Genomic DNA, 16,234 nt, shown 5'->3' with positions numbered 1-16,234 from the left:
TTTGCCAGCAGCTGAGTCCAGCCTGATGAGGCTCACCTGGCAATGCTCCTCTGCCCTTCGGAGCTGCGGGAAAAAACTGGCTTTGGAGCAGGAATTTAAGGGAAATTGAGGTCTTGTTGGTATTAAATAGATACTTGTTCACATTTTTATCTCTATCAAATCCAGTGGACGCTGCCTGGGGAGAGTCTAAGCACTAACTCTTAAGAGATCAAGGGTTTCGGCGCTAGAATGGACCCCAGAGATAATTTCATCCAAGCTCATCATAGTCCATATGGAGAAACTGAGACCACTTATCAGGGCAGGAAGGGATAGACCCAGGATGCTGTCCATGGCCCTACACCAACCTTGGGCATTCAGCCCTCCATTTATCACACCATCCAGGCCCCAATTAGGCTGTTACTGTAGTCAAATGCCCCTGGGAGAAACACACCTCAATTTCCTACCTGTGGCCATTCGGAGATGAATTTTTTTTTCTTTTTTCTTTTTTTTTTTTTTTTTTGACATGACGTCTCATTCTATCACCCAGGCTGGAGTGCAGTGGGATGATCTCAGCTCACTGCAGCCTCAACCTCCCAGGCTCAAGCAATCCTCCCACCTTAGCCTCTCAAGTAACTGGGATTGTAGGTATGCACCACCATGACTGGCTAATTTTTGTATTTTTGGCAGAGACAAGGTTTCACCAGCTTGCCCAGGCTGGTCTCGAACTCCTGGGCTCAAGTGATCCACCTGTCTTGGTCTCCCAAAGTGCTGTGATTACAGGCATAAGCCACCTTGCCTGACCCAACCACGGATAATTTTTACCATCATGTACATGAGGCTCTCAGCTAAATAGATCTATTTTCCTCTCCCAGGAAGAGTTCAGAAACTCCTGTCCTCACAAATGTTACACCCACGGCCACAGAGTCCTGGCTGAACCGCTGTACACACCAATGTGTACAGTGTCACATTGACGCCTCACTAAACAACATTCATATAATCATAAAGAGAGCATTGACTGAGTCCTTGCCGTGAGCCAGCACCGTTCATGTGTTAACGCACGTGAGAGCGTTATGTTCCCCTCATTTGATGGAGGAGACTACTGAGGCACAGAGATGTCAGGTTACACCCCATGACACGTGGCTGGTGAGGGATGTTAACCCAGGCGAGTTCCAAAGACTCCAGTGACAAGGGGGATTTGCCTCAACCTCAGGCTGATTGATTTAGGATCCAACTCTTACAGCTAACCCCACTCCCCTTCTACAGCATCCTGATGGGTGTGTCCTGTCACCACCTGCAAGGCCTCTTCTCCCGAGGCCTCAGCTCTGCGGGTTCTGAGCAGGTGTGAGCAGAGGCCAGGAGGTCAGCGGTTGGCCCCAGGAGAGACACCTGGGGGCTGCTGCCCCAGGCTCACCTGACCTGGGCTCATCAGCCACATTCCAGGGCCTACTATGGAGAGAGAGCCCCTGGGGACAGGCTTCTGGTCACTTCTGTGAGTGGCCAGTGGTGGAAGGACATCCCTCCCATCAAAATAGCTCCTCTCTCCCCAGCTGCTCTGAGTCTGGCAAGGCACAAGCAGAAGAGCTGTGAGAGGATCTCTCCACCTCCTGAAGAGAGCCTTACTGAGCTTTCTCGTGTGGCCTGTGCCAGTTTGGAAGCCCTAGATGTGACCTGTCCTTCATCGCAGGAAAGAGTTCCATGTCGTGTCTCCTAGTGGTTAGGGAGCGGAGTCCTGTCAAAATGGAGCCCAGGACCTGAGCAGCCAGTTATCTGCGGCCGAACTCAAACCAAGATTCCATTAACTGTATTGGTCTGTAAGATACTTAGTCCAGTGGGGATCAACATGTCCTTTCATAAAAACTGTCTGTCAGCGTTTACAATCAGGGACGTTTCCTGAACCAGACTCCTACTCGGGAAGTAAGTTAATCCATTTAAAATGTAAATGATAAAATAAGTCCTTTATTTCTGCACTATTTAGATTCAGAATTTTTGTGAACGCTGACTGCTACACTCAGTCTTCGGCAGCCGGCTGGCCTCAGGTTCTATGATGTTTACGCTGCACCAAGCAAGATACGAACACATCGCACAAAAATAACCCACAGTAGTGGCTCAGAGTGGGGGAAGAATATTTTTTAATTCCTACTTGGGTTTTTAAGGTAGTGAAAACATCCTGCATATCAGTTGTGACAGTGCGTACACGACAACATGCATTTGTCAAAAGTCAAATCTTACACTTAAAATGAGGGAATTTGGCCGGGCGCGGTGGCTCACGCCTGTAATCCCAGCACTTTGGGAGGCTGAGGTGGGCGGATCACGAGGTCAGGAGATCAAGACCATCCTGGCTCACACGGTGAAACCCCGTCTCTACTAAAATACAAAAAATTAGCTGGGCATGGTGGCGGGCGCCTATAGTCCCAGCTACTCGGGAGGCTGAGGCAGGAGAATGGTGTGAACCCGGGAGGCGGAGCTTGCAGTGAGCCGAGATCGCGCCACCGCACGCCAGCCTGGGCGACAGAGCGAGACTCCGTCTCAAAAAAAAAAAAAAAAAAAAAAAGAGGGAATTTTATTGTATGTCAATTATAGCTCAATAAAGTTGTGTTTGTTTATTTATTTATTTATTTATTTATTTATTTATTTATTTATTTATTGATGGAGTCTCACTCTGTTGCCCAGGTTGCGGAGGCACTATCTAGGCTCACTGCAACCTCTGCCTCCTGGGTTCAAGCGACTCTCCTGCCTCAGCCTCCCAAGTATCTGGGATTACAGGCGCCTGCTGCCACACCCAGCTAATTTTTGTATTTTTAGTAGAGACAGGGTTTCGCCATGTTGGCCAGACTGGTCTCAAACTCCTGACCTCAGGTGATCCGCCCACTTTGGCCACCCAAAGTGCTGGGATTACAGGCATGAGCCACCATGCCTGGCCATAAAGTTGTTTTTAAAAATATATATATATATTTACTTGGCAATGTTTTCTTTTGTGCAAGGTGGACCCATGTACTTTGTCTGGTTTTTTGCAAATCATCCTGTGGAAACCCGAGTTTGCTCACTGCAATTTTGTGATCCCTTCCAGTGGTGATTTGGCGACTGGTGTAGACGGGTGCGCTCGGTAGGATAGTTTCCAGGCAAGGAAGTGCTGAGAAGACCCTAATGCTACTAGATCAAGGGATAACGCCCCACTGTTGCTTGTGGCTCTCTGTCAGCCCTGACCTTCTCTTTCCCAGTCCCCCTCCCAAGACTGTGTCCACGGCAGCCAACCTGTCTCCCTATTTCTTTCTCACTAGCCACCCCTTGTCTTCTTGTCCCAGGTGCCCCATCCTTGGCTTTGTCTCTTCTCTATCCACACTCACCCTCTGTATAGCATCATCTCAACAAAAGGTCTCAAATGCCATCTAAATGCTGATGGCTTCCAAATTTCTGTCTTCCAGCTGGACCTTTTCCTCAAACTAAAAATAGTGGAGTGTTTCCAACTGCCTACTCAACCCCTGCCTTGGATATATAATGATGAATTCCAACTTTAAAAGTCCAAAGTTAATGTCCTGGGTTTGCCCACTGATGCCTTTTTCTCCCCAAGCCTTCCCTATCCCAGTCATGGACACTCCAAGCTCTGGTGGCTCAGCCCAAAAGCCTAGAGTCACCCTGGGCTCCTCCTCCTCTCACATCCACATCTGATCCATCAGGAAATCCTGACTCCTCTATCTTTAACATATTTTCAGTTTCCAAATTCTTCTCATGCCGTCCACTGCTACTGCCCTGGTCCAAGCCACCAACTCTCACCTGAATTGTTGCAGTAGCTCCATTAAGTGTCTCCCTGGTCCCACCCCTGCCCTCTGTAGTCCACCCTCAGATCCTTTCAGCAACCAAAGCAGGCGAGTCATCCTCTGCTCCAGAACTCCAGTAGCTTCCCATCTCCCCCAGCAGAAAAGTCAGCCTCCTCATAATGACCTTTAAGCCCCTGCATGACTTAGCCACCCTTCATCTCACTGCACCCCAACCCAGTGAACCTCCTGGTTGTTCCTCAAACACAGCTAGCACATTCCTTGCCCAGGGGTCTTTGCACCTGCTGTTCTCTTGTCCTAGAACACTCTTCCACCCACCCCTACCCCCAATATCTGCATGGCTCCTTCCTCTCTTCCCTTGGTGTTTGCTCAAATGTCACTTTATCCAAGAAAGCGCCCAGATCACGCCACATCAGAAAGCAGCCACCCTTCACCTCTAGTGCTCCCCATCCTTATTTTCATTCAAGGCACTTTGTGGCCTCTGAGGTGTTTATTTGTTCACTGTCTCCCATAGGAGCATGGGGACCTTGTCTCTTGTTCACTCCTGTGACCCTGATGCCTGGAACACAGGATCACTAACTGAGTTCCTGAATTAACCAGTGTGTGCTCAGTCCCCTTCTTCACCCTTGCCCTGCTTCTGCTGGGCTCTCCCGCCCCGCCCCTCCTCCGGAAGCCCCACTCTGCCTCTCTAAATCATACCCCGCTCTGGAGCAGGTTCAATGTCACCCCTTCCAGGAAGTCTTCAGAATACAATCCAAACTTACAATCATCTTTTTTCTTATGAACTCTTCCATCACTTACATATCATGTCTACCACCCTTGCCTTTGACATCATGCATTAAAATGTTCTCTAGACTTATGACTGGCTGTCAGCCATATTATAAAGCCTCGGCAAGAGGGATTATTTGGTTTTAATGTTTCTATCCTGTGCCCTCTTACAGAGTCTGGAACTGAAAAGACATGAAGCACACACTTGTTAAACACAGTAACTATTTTGCCCCGACATCCACACTTGAGAGGTCCTAAACTCAGGAGTAGAGGGGGCCACTCAAGGGGTGCTACCGTCAGTAGTGGGGGGCCCAAGTCCCTACAACCCCAGGCAGTCTGGAAGGCACCAGGAGAATGAGCCCCTCTTCTTCTTGGGCACACATTTCCCCCACCCCAATAGTGGCTTTGTCCCGCTGGTGGGACAGGTGAGGGAAGGGGATTACCACTGCAGGACAAACAAGGCCCGCAGCTCATCCACCAGAGGGAGAGCAGCAGCTCTGCAGAACCACAAGTTCCCAAACATGCAGGCTGGTCCTACAGATCCACGTGAACCCAGCATCCCCTCCCCTCCTACCTGGGTTCCCTCCCTCCATCCTACCCAGCTCTCCCCTCAGGCCATCTGCACCACTGACGGGATTAGAATGGGCTGCACTTCCCTGCCCAGCTGGGCTCAGACATCCCCTTCCTTGGCTGTCACAGAGGGAATGTCTGGCATCCTGTATAAATTTGTTTGGTGCCTGGACGTTCTTCTTGGTGATAACTGGGCTTCTAATTGATTCTAGACATGAGGGCAACTGGACTCTCCCATGCTGTACTCCAGCCGTCCTTTACAAGGCAGAGACTTGGGGGGGTTACATGAAAAACCAGTCACAACCAAAGGACACAACCCACCTCCGGCAACGGCCACCTCTCAAAGAAGGTACAGCTAGGTCAGGATGGCAAGCGGCCAGCACCGTTTAGAAGGCAAGAAACCTGGAAACAGCTGCATGGCCTTCAGAACTCTTCAGTAGAAACGACAGATTATCCTGATTGTTGTCTTGTGGTTACTTCCCCTCTACCCTCCTCCCTCTCATCACCAACAGAGAGGGAGCTTCGAACTAGAATACATTTGAATGACAAAATAATTTATGCTTAATTAGGGTGCTGGATTTAAAATTAGAAGTGTAAATGCATAATCACGTGGATTGTTTAATCTCATTGTTTTGCCACTCATTAGCCACTCTTTAGAGATCGGTGACACAGGAGCCATCTCTCTGCCCCCAGGTTCTCCTTTCCTCTCCTTCCTAGAAATTATGCCAGATTCACCCTCCTAAAACAGCACCCTGGTCGTTTCACAAGCTTTCTCCAAAAAATTATATAGTTGCTCATGAACAGTCGATCCCTGGCGTTCAGGACCCTCCCTGCCACCCCAGCCTCTTCCTGAGGCTCCATCTCACTCGTGCCCTCCTCTCCTGCTGGTCTGTTCTACACACCTGTTGGTGTTTCCATATCATATCCCTTTGCTCACCCACCTCCTTCCAACCAGGAAAACCTTCCACCTTCCAAAATTATGCCCATCCCTTGGATTCCAGTGCAAAAGCCACCTGCCCATGAGTTCTGTGGTTACTATAGCAAGAAGTTGCCTCCCCCTCACCACCACTTATTGCCCGGGCTGATCAAGTTCCTTATTTTATGTTCTTATCTTCCCACTTCTTTTGGCTAGATGCCCCTAGAGACCATGAACCTTGTTCTGCAAGCCTAGCGCAGAGGCTTACTAGAATAATTCTTTGGGATTAAGGACAACTGAAAGATAGACCATGTCTCTCCTTAACCCTTCATGATAGATCAGAGAATAAGACCTGTGACAGGCTCAAAGGAGGGAGCATCCCTTACTGCAGGTGCCACTAACACTCATGGTCTCTCCATGCTACCCTCCCATTTTCCCTTTGCTCCTAATCAGCTACCTCTCTGATATGGTTTGGCTGTGCCCCCCAGCCAAATCTCATTTTGAATTGTAGTTCCCATAATCCCCACGTGTTGTGGGAGGGACCCAGTGGGAGGTAATTTAATAAGGGAGGAGCGGTTACCCTCATGCTGTCCTCATGATAGTGAATGAGTTCTCACAAGATCTGATGGTTTTATAACGGGCTCTTCCCTCTTTGCTCAGCACTTCCCCTTCCTGCCATCATGTGAAGAAGGATGTGTTTGCCTCCCCTTCCACTATGATTGTAAGTTTCCTGAGGCCTCCCCAGCCCTGCAGAGTTGTGATTCAATTACAACTCTTTCCTTTATAAATCACCCAGGCTTGGGTGTGTCTTTATTAGCAGTCTGAGAACAGACTAATATACTCTCCCACTAACCACAACAACCATTTCTAATGTTTACTGCTGTGCAAGCTCTGTGCCCAGCCATCTCTGCCTCTCTCTCAGCAAATGATTCTGACTCTTATTGTATTAAAAGATACCACTAGACTTCCTCTCTCACTAATCTGGACTCCCAGGACAAACTGACATCTGTCTGTCCATCCTTATTCCCTCCTGAACCAGTGGATGTTTTCCTGCTTCAGCTGGAGGTGAGACCCCTGACTCTGCGATCATCAGCCTTTCTGCTCCATCATTGTATTGGATGCAGTACTGGCTGCAGTACCTTCCATACAATGAAGTCTCTCTGTGGGCACTTTTACTTTTTGGGAATCAAGCATTGTCAAAGCTCTGCAGTCCCACACAAAAGGATGACAGGTCCATCCTTTTCCCTTCAAATCCTGCCTCCTTGTGACAGTGGACACTCAGTCTTCTCTTTCCTCTGGTCCAATTCTCAGCAAGGTGCAGCCTTCTGCCCCTGGGGTTTGACCAAAATGGTTTCCCTCATCCTCTGTCCTTCTACACTGCTCTGTGCCACTAAACACCGCTGATGACTCCCTGGCCTCAGCATCCCGCTCTGCCCTGGGTTCCGTGCTGATCCCCTCTTCTTTGAGCATCCCCTCACACTTCTGTGCATGCTCCCCTTCCCCTCCACACCTCTGGGTATTGAAACGCTGGGGTTCTGTCCTTAGCTGCTTCTCTGTTTCTCTGGGTTTCCTGGGTGACCTCCTTCAAGAATATCATCTGTTGATGACCCTGTATTTGTTCTTCTGGTCCAGAATCCTCCCAGACATGAACATCCTACCACACCCAAGAAATCTCCATCTGTACATCCTGCAGGTCTACAGGTGCGACATGTTCAAAGTTGTTCCATCATTTCCCCTCTCAGAACAGTTCTCCTCTTCTCCTGGGTGTTTCCACCTGCCCTTAACCCCACAGGCACACAGCCCTGTGGCTCTTAACGCCTCTCCCTCACTGTCATTTCAGACTCTCCAGTCATTGCTCATCTCCCTACAGGGAAGCATGATTCAGCTGGCCTCCTGTCCCAGATAATGTCCCATTAATCCATTCTCCACAGTCCAAGGGAAGCCCACACCACCAGCAGTTAGCCAAGTGCACAGAGCCAGAACCAGAGAGCCAGCGACATGAAGCAGATGTCACATGACTCCTGGTCAGGATGGCCTCAAGCTGCTGCCTCACAGGATAGAGGATTTAGCCTGTGGCTCTTTACTCTTTGGAGGCCAGGGTGCTCTCCCATGGACAGGATTTAGGAGGCCCACAATAGCACTTGCCCCCTGGCCTTTTGCTGACAAACCCCCTTGTGACTCACCCTTCCTGGGTGCATTGATTCATTGTGTCATCTCAGAGCTGAGACTTACCAACCTGAAAACCATTCCCTCTCTTTTTACATTTCTATGTAAACTTATATATAAATTGCATCTACAGTGTACTCTCTTATAAAATAAATAGATGTCACTATAGAAAAAATACAGATAAGTCAACAGAAAAAAATGAAATGCATCCTTCAAGTCTTTTCTCTAAATAAATACATACTTTTTGGAAATATGGATCATAATATGCATTCGGTTTTGAAACCAGATGTGCACTTAACAATAAACTGTAAACAAATTTCCATGCCATTAAATATTCTACCAACACAGCATTTGTATGGCCACATAGAACTCCAATGAATCAACGTACCATCGTTTACTTAGCCAATTCCCCATTGTTGGATATTGGGTTGTTTCCAATTTAAAGGGGTTTAGTAAGCAGCCCCTCCCAGGGAAAGTTCCCCCTACAGGAATCGCTTGCAATCTTCCAAATGACAGTTTTTCAGCTTCAACAGTCTTGAGATCTAATATGCACCGAGGACTATTTCTAGCCCATCTCATCTACTCCATTAGTCTGTTAATTCCCACACTCAAACAACACTTCTAATCACTGTCACTTTGTACCTTCTAGGACACCCCCAATCTTTTACTCATTCCTCAAAGTTTTCTAAAGTAGCCTCATAAATGTATCCTTTTATTTAAAAAAAAAAAAAAGCTTTCAGTATGTTTACAAAAATAAGACCATCTTGTGGTAGAAAACTGAGACCACACAAAAATTGTAAACACTCATTTAGAGATAACCATGGTTAATATTTGGAATCTCCCATCTTTCTCTAAACATAATTTTAAATATACTTTACCAAAAATGAAATCATGTCATGCCATGCATTCCATCCTACAGAAACTTTATGCCCACCAGAAATGTACAGAAATGCCCCTTTTCTATAGGTATCCCAGCATATATACACACATTTTCAAAGTTTTATCAATTTAATATTTTAGTTTGCATTTCTTTGAATATTAGTGAGATGGAACATCACTTTTAGAAATTTATTGGCATTTTGACTTCTTTCACGTGAATTGGCTGTAATTGTCATTGGTCCTTTTTACCATCAGAGATGTGGAGGTGTCCTTACTGAATATTAAGAAGCCCTTGACATGTGAAGGTTTGACCCTCTGTGACATTTCTCACAGGTGCCCTTTCCACTTAATTTTTAAGGTTTTTTGGTATTTGGAAGTTTAAAATCGCTTGTGTGGGCAAATCTATCTTCGATATCCTACCTTTGTCTTGAAGTTTAGGAAGCCTTCTTCAGCCCAAGGTAATAAAACTGTGTATCTACAGTCTCCTTTAGTGGTGGTATGATTTCATTTTCATTGTTTAAATTTTTAAATGATCCGGGATTTCTTTTGGTGTGTGGGATGACAGATTTAACTTGTATTTTTTTCAGTTATGCCAACTGCGTTTGTTGACAATCCTTCCTAGAATCATGACTTTAAATGTCACTCTTTTTGTTTGGGCTGCTACAGAACAATACCTGCAACTGGGTCGTTAAAAAGCAACATAATTTTATTTCTCACCTTTCTGGAGGCTGAGAGTCCAGGATCGAGAGGCTGGCGATTCGTTGTTGAGGGCCTGGTCTCCACGTTCAAGATGGCACCCTGATGCTGCATCTTCTGTTGGGGAGAAACGCTGTGTCCTCCCAGGGCAGAAGGTGGAAGGACAAAAAGGGCTGAATACTGCATGAAGCTTCTTTTATAAGGGCCTTAAATCCCATTCGTGAGGAAGGAACCCTCGCGGCCTCATCAATCTTACAGGCCCTGCCTCTTAAGACCATCACATTGCTAACACTTGAATTTTGGAGGGGACACATTCAAACCATCACAGCCACTATGTCATATTCTAAACCTATTTGTTAGTTCTGTTTCTGAATTTAGTATTCTTCCCTTGATCTTGCATGGATTCTTTTGCCACTACCACACTTTAAGAATTATTGTAGCTTCATAACATATTTTGTCAGTTTGGCAAGGCAGATTTTCTTCCAAAATTCTTTTATTGTATTTATTGGACATTGTTATGAATTTATTTTCCCAGGATCCCTCCTTCCACAACTTGCCCAATTTTCTAACTTTGCTGGTATAGGGAAAAGCCATTAATTCTGTCATTTAAGGAAAGCAATAGGCTAGCTTACCAAACACTTCTGTAAGCTCTAATTAATGTTTTTCAATTGATTTGCTTGGATTTTCTAAATAGCTATAACATTTGCAGATAACGACCAATCATTTTGATTTTCCTTTAAGATATTTACCATTCCCGTTTCTTTTTCCTGTCCTATCACAATGGCTAAAACTTCTCAAAGAGTGTAGAATACTGTTAGGGGTCCCCTTGACTACATGCTCCCATATGGTAAAGGTTACATTTCTGTGATGCTCCTGACCTTCCTCGAATTCTCATATTTTCCTTCTTGGGAGCATTTGTTTGGGAGAAAGAATTTGCCCGCATGGCTTGGCCTCTTCTGGATTCTCTTTGAATCTGCCACCTGAGAAGGCAGCATTGTCTGGTTTTCTCTGCTTCCTGAAAGAGCCAGCCCTAGCTGGGTATGGGTGGGGAGAGTCAGAGCTGCCAGTGACTGTGGTATGTTGTGTAATTCAGGGACTGCTGGCAAGCTCTTCTGGCTTCAGATCTAAAGCCACATGCTGCAGTTGGCTTTATCAGTAATGAAGCTGACATTTTGACCCATGTGTCTGATGACTCCTCTCAACTGATTTCAAACTGAGACAGGGAAGAAGTGATGATGGTGAGCTTGCTTGTTTTGCTCTTGACCATAGTAAAACTCAGCATTAAATATGATGTTGGTTGTTACTTTTGGACAGATAATCTCTACCATGTAAGAAAATATCCTTTAATTCTAGCTCACTAGTTTTAATAAGAAATGGATATTGAATGGTATTAAATGTTATTGTATCATCTATTGAGATACAATCGTATTTTATCATATTTTATTTTTATTTTATCTCATAATATACCAAAGGATGGTAAAACATGTTAATAGTGTTTTTAAGGCTAAACAAATTTTGCAGTCCTACAATAAACTATTTGATCATATGTATTATTCTTTGAGCACATTCCTGGATTTGATTTGTTGATCTTTTAGATTCAATTTTTTATCTTTTTTTTATTTCAACAGTTTTTGGGGTACAGGTGGGTTTTTATTACATGGATAAGCTCTGTAGTGGTGAATTCTGAGATTTTAGTGCACCCCTCACCTGAACAGTGTACACTGTACCCACTACGTAGGCTTCTATACCTCACCATCCCAATATCCCCCCCGAGTACCCAAAGTCCATTATATCACTTTTATGCCTTTGCATCCTCATAGCTTAGCATACAATATTTGGTTTTTCATTCATGAGTTACTTCATTTAGAATAATGGCCTCCAGGCCAGGCGCAGTGGCCCAGGCCTGTAATTCCAACACTTTGGGAGGCCAAGGCAGGCGGGTCACTTGAGGTCAGGAGTTCAAGACCAGCCTGGACAACATGGTGAAACCCCGTCTCTACTAAAAATACAAAAATTAGCTGGGTGTGGTGGCGCATGTAATCCCAGCTACTTGGGAGGCTGAGACACAAGAATCCCTTGAACCTGGGAGGTGGAGGTTGCAGTGATCTGAGATCACGACACTGCACTCCAGCCTGGGAAATAAAGTGAGACTCTGTCTCAAAAAAAAGAAAGAAAAAAAAAAAGAACAATAGCCTCCAGCTCCATCCAAGTTGCTGCAAAAGACATTATTTCATTGCTTTTCATGGCTTAGTAGTATTCCATGGTGTATATATACCAATGGGCACTCAGGTTAGTTCCATATCTTTGCAACTGTGAATTGTGTGGCTATAAAACATTCAGTGCATGTTTCTTTTTCATATAATGACTTCTTTTTCTTTGAGTAGATATCCAGGAGTGGGACTGCTGGATCAAATGGCAGTTCTACTTCTAGTTTTTTAAGGAATCTCCATATTGTTTTCCATCATGGTTGTGCTAACATACATTCCCACCAGCAGTGTAAAAGTGTTCCCTTTTCACCACATTCATGCCAACATCTATCGTTTTTTTGACTTTTTAATTATGGCCATTCTTGCTGGAGTAAGGTGGAATCTCATTGTGGTTTTATTTTGCATTTCCCTGATGATTAATGATGTTGAGCATTTTGTCATGTTTGTTGGTCATTTGTATATCTTCTTTTGAGAAATGTCTATTCATGAACTTTGCCCACTTTTTGATGGGATTATTTGGTTTTTTTTCTTGCTTGTGGTAAACTGTTTTATTTCAACAGTTTTTGGGGTACAGGTGGGTTTTTATTACATGGATAAGCTCTATTTGGTTTTTTTTCTTCCTAATTTGTTTGAGTTCCTTGTAGATTCTGGATGCTAGTCCTTTGTCAGATGCATAGTTTATGACTATTTTCTCCCACTCTGTGGGTTGTCTATTTACTTTTGCTGTGCAGACGGTTTTCAGTTTAATTAGGTCCCATTTGTTTATTTTTGGTTTTGTGGCATTTGCTTTCTTTGTCTTAGTCATGAATTCCTTGCCTAAGCCAACAGCCAGAAGATTTTTCCCGATGTTATCCTCTAGAATTTTTATGGTTTCAGGCCTTAGATTTAAGTCTTTGATCCATCTTGAGTTGATTTTTGTATAAGGTGAGAGATGGGGGTCCAGTTTCATTCTTCTGCATGTGATTTGCCACTTTTCCCAGCACTATTTATTGAATAGTGTGTCCTTTCCCTAATTTATGTTCTGCATGTTTTGTTGAAGATCTGTTATCTGTAAGTATTTGGCTTTATTTCAAGGTTCTCTATTCTGTTCCATTGGTCTACATTCGTTTTTTTTATACCAGTGCCATGTTGTTTTGTTAGCTATAGCTTTGTAGTATAAGTTGGGTAATATGATGACACCAGATTTTTTTCTTTTTGATTAGTATTGCTTTGGCTATGCAGGCTCTTTTTTTTGGTTCCATGTAAATTTTAGGATTTTTTTTCTAGTTCTGTGAAAAATGATGATGGCATTTTTGTGTGAATTGCATTGGATTTGTAGATTGCTTTGGGAAGTATGGTCATTTTCCCATTCATGAGTATGCAATATGTTTCTATTTGTTTGTGTCATCTATGATTTCTTTCAGCAGTTTTTTGTAGTTTTTCTTGTAGAGATCTTTTACCTTCTTGGTTAAGTATATTCCTAGATTTTGTTTGCAGTTATTGTAAAAATAATTGGGTTCTTGATTGGATTCTCAGCTTGGTTTTTATTGGTGTATAGCAGTACTACTGATTTGGGTACACTGATTTTGTAACCTGCGACATGAGGCACAATTCAGTCCATAGGAAAAGGTATATTGTATTACTTCTTTACTTATTATGTTCTCTCTACTCTTATTTCTCCTAAGATATACACATTTCCTGAATCTGTCTTTGGCATTACTTTTCTTTATGTGCATCATTTTGTTCCTTTCATACTCTGAGTTTGAGAGGATTTCTGTGTCTGGTCTTTTAAAATCACTGACTTGGTTTTCTGCAGTCTCAATCACTGTATAAATTTCATTTTAAAACTTGAAATATGGTTTTCATCCCAGAGGACTCTTCCTTGGTCCTCTCTCATTCCTCTTTCAGACAATGTTTATCTAGATTCTCAGTGATAGTATGGATTTGGGATTTTCACAAATTTTCTCACTTCTCGCAGCAACTCTTGTTTCATAAAAAGACATTTACCCTGGGACTCAAAAATCATCCATTCTTTCCCACTGTTGAATCAGAGTTCATGCTTTGCTTATCCTTGAGTGGGGAAGGAGAGAATGAGAAAGGGAAGGATAAAGTCTGTGACTTTCTTCAAATGCTAGTTAAGGTGGTATATTAATTATCTACTGCTGCATAGCAAATTACTCCAAAAATCTAAAGGGTTAAAGCAGCAAACATTCCTAATTTTACAATTTCTGCAGGCCAGGAAACTGAACATGGCTTTTGGTGGGTGGTTCTGTCTTTCAGGAGGCTGTCATCACCCTCAGGCTCCACTAGGGCTGAAGGTTTTCCTGCCCCTTCCCCAGCCCCACTTCTGGGGCTGACTCACCACAAGGCAGCTAGCTTCCCCCAAGGGGAGCTACTGAGGAGGAAGCTAAAGAGAGCACCCAACACCGAAGCCAAAGTGTCTTTATAATTTATAACCTAATCACAAAAGTGGCCACCCGTCACTTCTGCTTTAGTGGCACCATATCTGTGAGAAGCAAGTCACAAAGCGTGGCCCAGCCCATGTGAGAGCAGGTTACACAAGGGCATGTATATGAGGGCCATCTCCAAGGCTGCCCACCACAGATGGGTTGGATCACGATTATGTGTGCCTGTGGTCAAGTATTTTCAGGCCCAAAGAGAAGAGGACAGACATTAATCCTATGGAAATTTTATTTTTCTGTAACAGAGGCGTGGAAATTAAAAAAAAACTAGCAAGAGTGATGGCCAGGGACCTTCACCACTAAGGCAGGGTATTCCGTTCCTGTTTCTTGTGTGTTTCATTTTTTAATCTATACCATCCTGAATGGCAGGCGCTGTGCGCCTTTCTGAAGCATGCATGACTGCCCCCCAGGTGCCCACCACAGCCCTCCTCACCTTGCTCACTGCCGCCAGCAGCTGAGCGTGACATGAGATGCTGAGGTTCTGGGCACACTGTGGGGCTCAGGAGTCCTTTCTGAACCTGCCAATGAGGCAAGATCTGCCCCACTCTCACCCCAGGGCCTCAGCTTGCATTTCTGTCTACTCACACCCTTGGCCAGCTGGTCTACCCTTCCTCAAGCCTGCCCACCCGGTTGATGCCAGAAATGTCTTAAACTTTTTGTCACAGGGATGCACTTTGTCCTAAGTTTAATCACTGATACAGATTTTCTCCATTTTTCTCATTTTCCTTTATTTCAAAGATGATTTGAGATGGAGGTAGGGGATTAAATTTGAAAGCATATGCTCTCTCAAATTATTCTTCATCCTTTAAGTGACTTTACACTGTCCTGCTTTGATCTATTAGGATGATTTTAACCTCTAATTATCAAAGGGCAGACTTTTCATCTTACATCATTGTGCTTGACTGATGATCCTCTTACCGCCAATGACAGTGTCAGTTGAGGAAAAAATGACGAGACAAGTTCCAATCACTTTAGGAGGTTTGTTTGCCAAAATTAAGGACACACGCCCATGACACAGCCTCAGGATGTCCTGATGACACGTGCCTAAGGTGGTCGGGGCACAGCTTGGTTTTATACATTTTAGGGGGACATGAGACATCAATCAGTATATGTAAGAAGTACATTGGTTCCATCCAGAAAGGCAGGGACAACTTGAAGCAGGGAGGGGTCTTCCAAGCCACAGAGAGATGAAGAGACAAATGGCTGCATTCTTTTGAGTTTCTGATAAGCCTTTCCAAAGGAGGCCATCAGAATATGCATCTAGCTCAGTGAGCAGAGGGATGACTTAAAATAGAATGGGAGGCAGGTTTGTCCTGAGCAGTTCCCAGCTTAGTAATGTTGGGGTCCCAAGATTTTCCTTTCACAGCAGAGACTCACATAATTAGTTAAATAACTCTTTAAAAGCCATGACCCTTGTGGTCTAGTCTCAAATAAGCATCTTGATTAGGAAAACACCATCCAGCAACCAAGAGATTATATCAAAGTAATGGCCTTTCTTTCTTTATCCAATTCCCACCTACTCTCAGGCCTCTTTCTGTTGAAGTCTCCCCTGATACTCCTGGTCCCTGCCTTAGCCTTTGCCCCTCTTCTCTTCCCTCCCACCCCTTCTACATCTTTTCTCACAAAACTACATATCAAAATAACCGACAGGAAGTGTATTAGTCCGTTCTTGCACTGCTACAAAGAAATACCTGAAACTGAGTAATTTATAAAGAAAAGGGGTTTAATTGGCTCTTGGTTCCACAGGCTGTACAGGAAGCATGGCTGGGGAGGCTTCAGGGAACTTACCGTCATGGCCAAAGGTGAAGGGGAAGCAGGCACATCTTACATGGCAGGAGC

The sequence above is a fragment of the Theropithecus gelada genome, chromosome 12 (genome assembly GCF_003255815.1).
Source record: "Theropithecus gelada isolate Dixy chromosome 12, Tgel_1.0, whole genome shotgun sequence".
NCBI classification, from domain to species: Eukaryota; Metazoa; Chordata; class Mammalia; order Primates; family Cercopithecidae; genus Theropithecus; species Theropithecus gelada.
The sequence above is the reverse complement of the archived record's forward strand: the minus strand, read 5'-3'. Positions refer to the sequence as shown.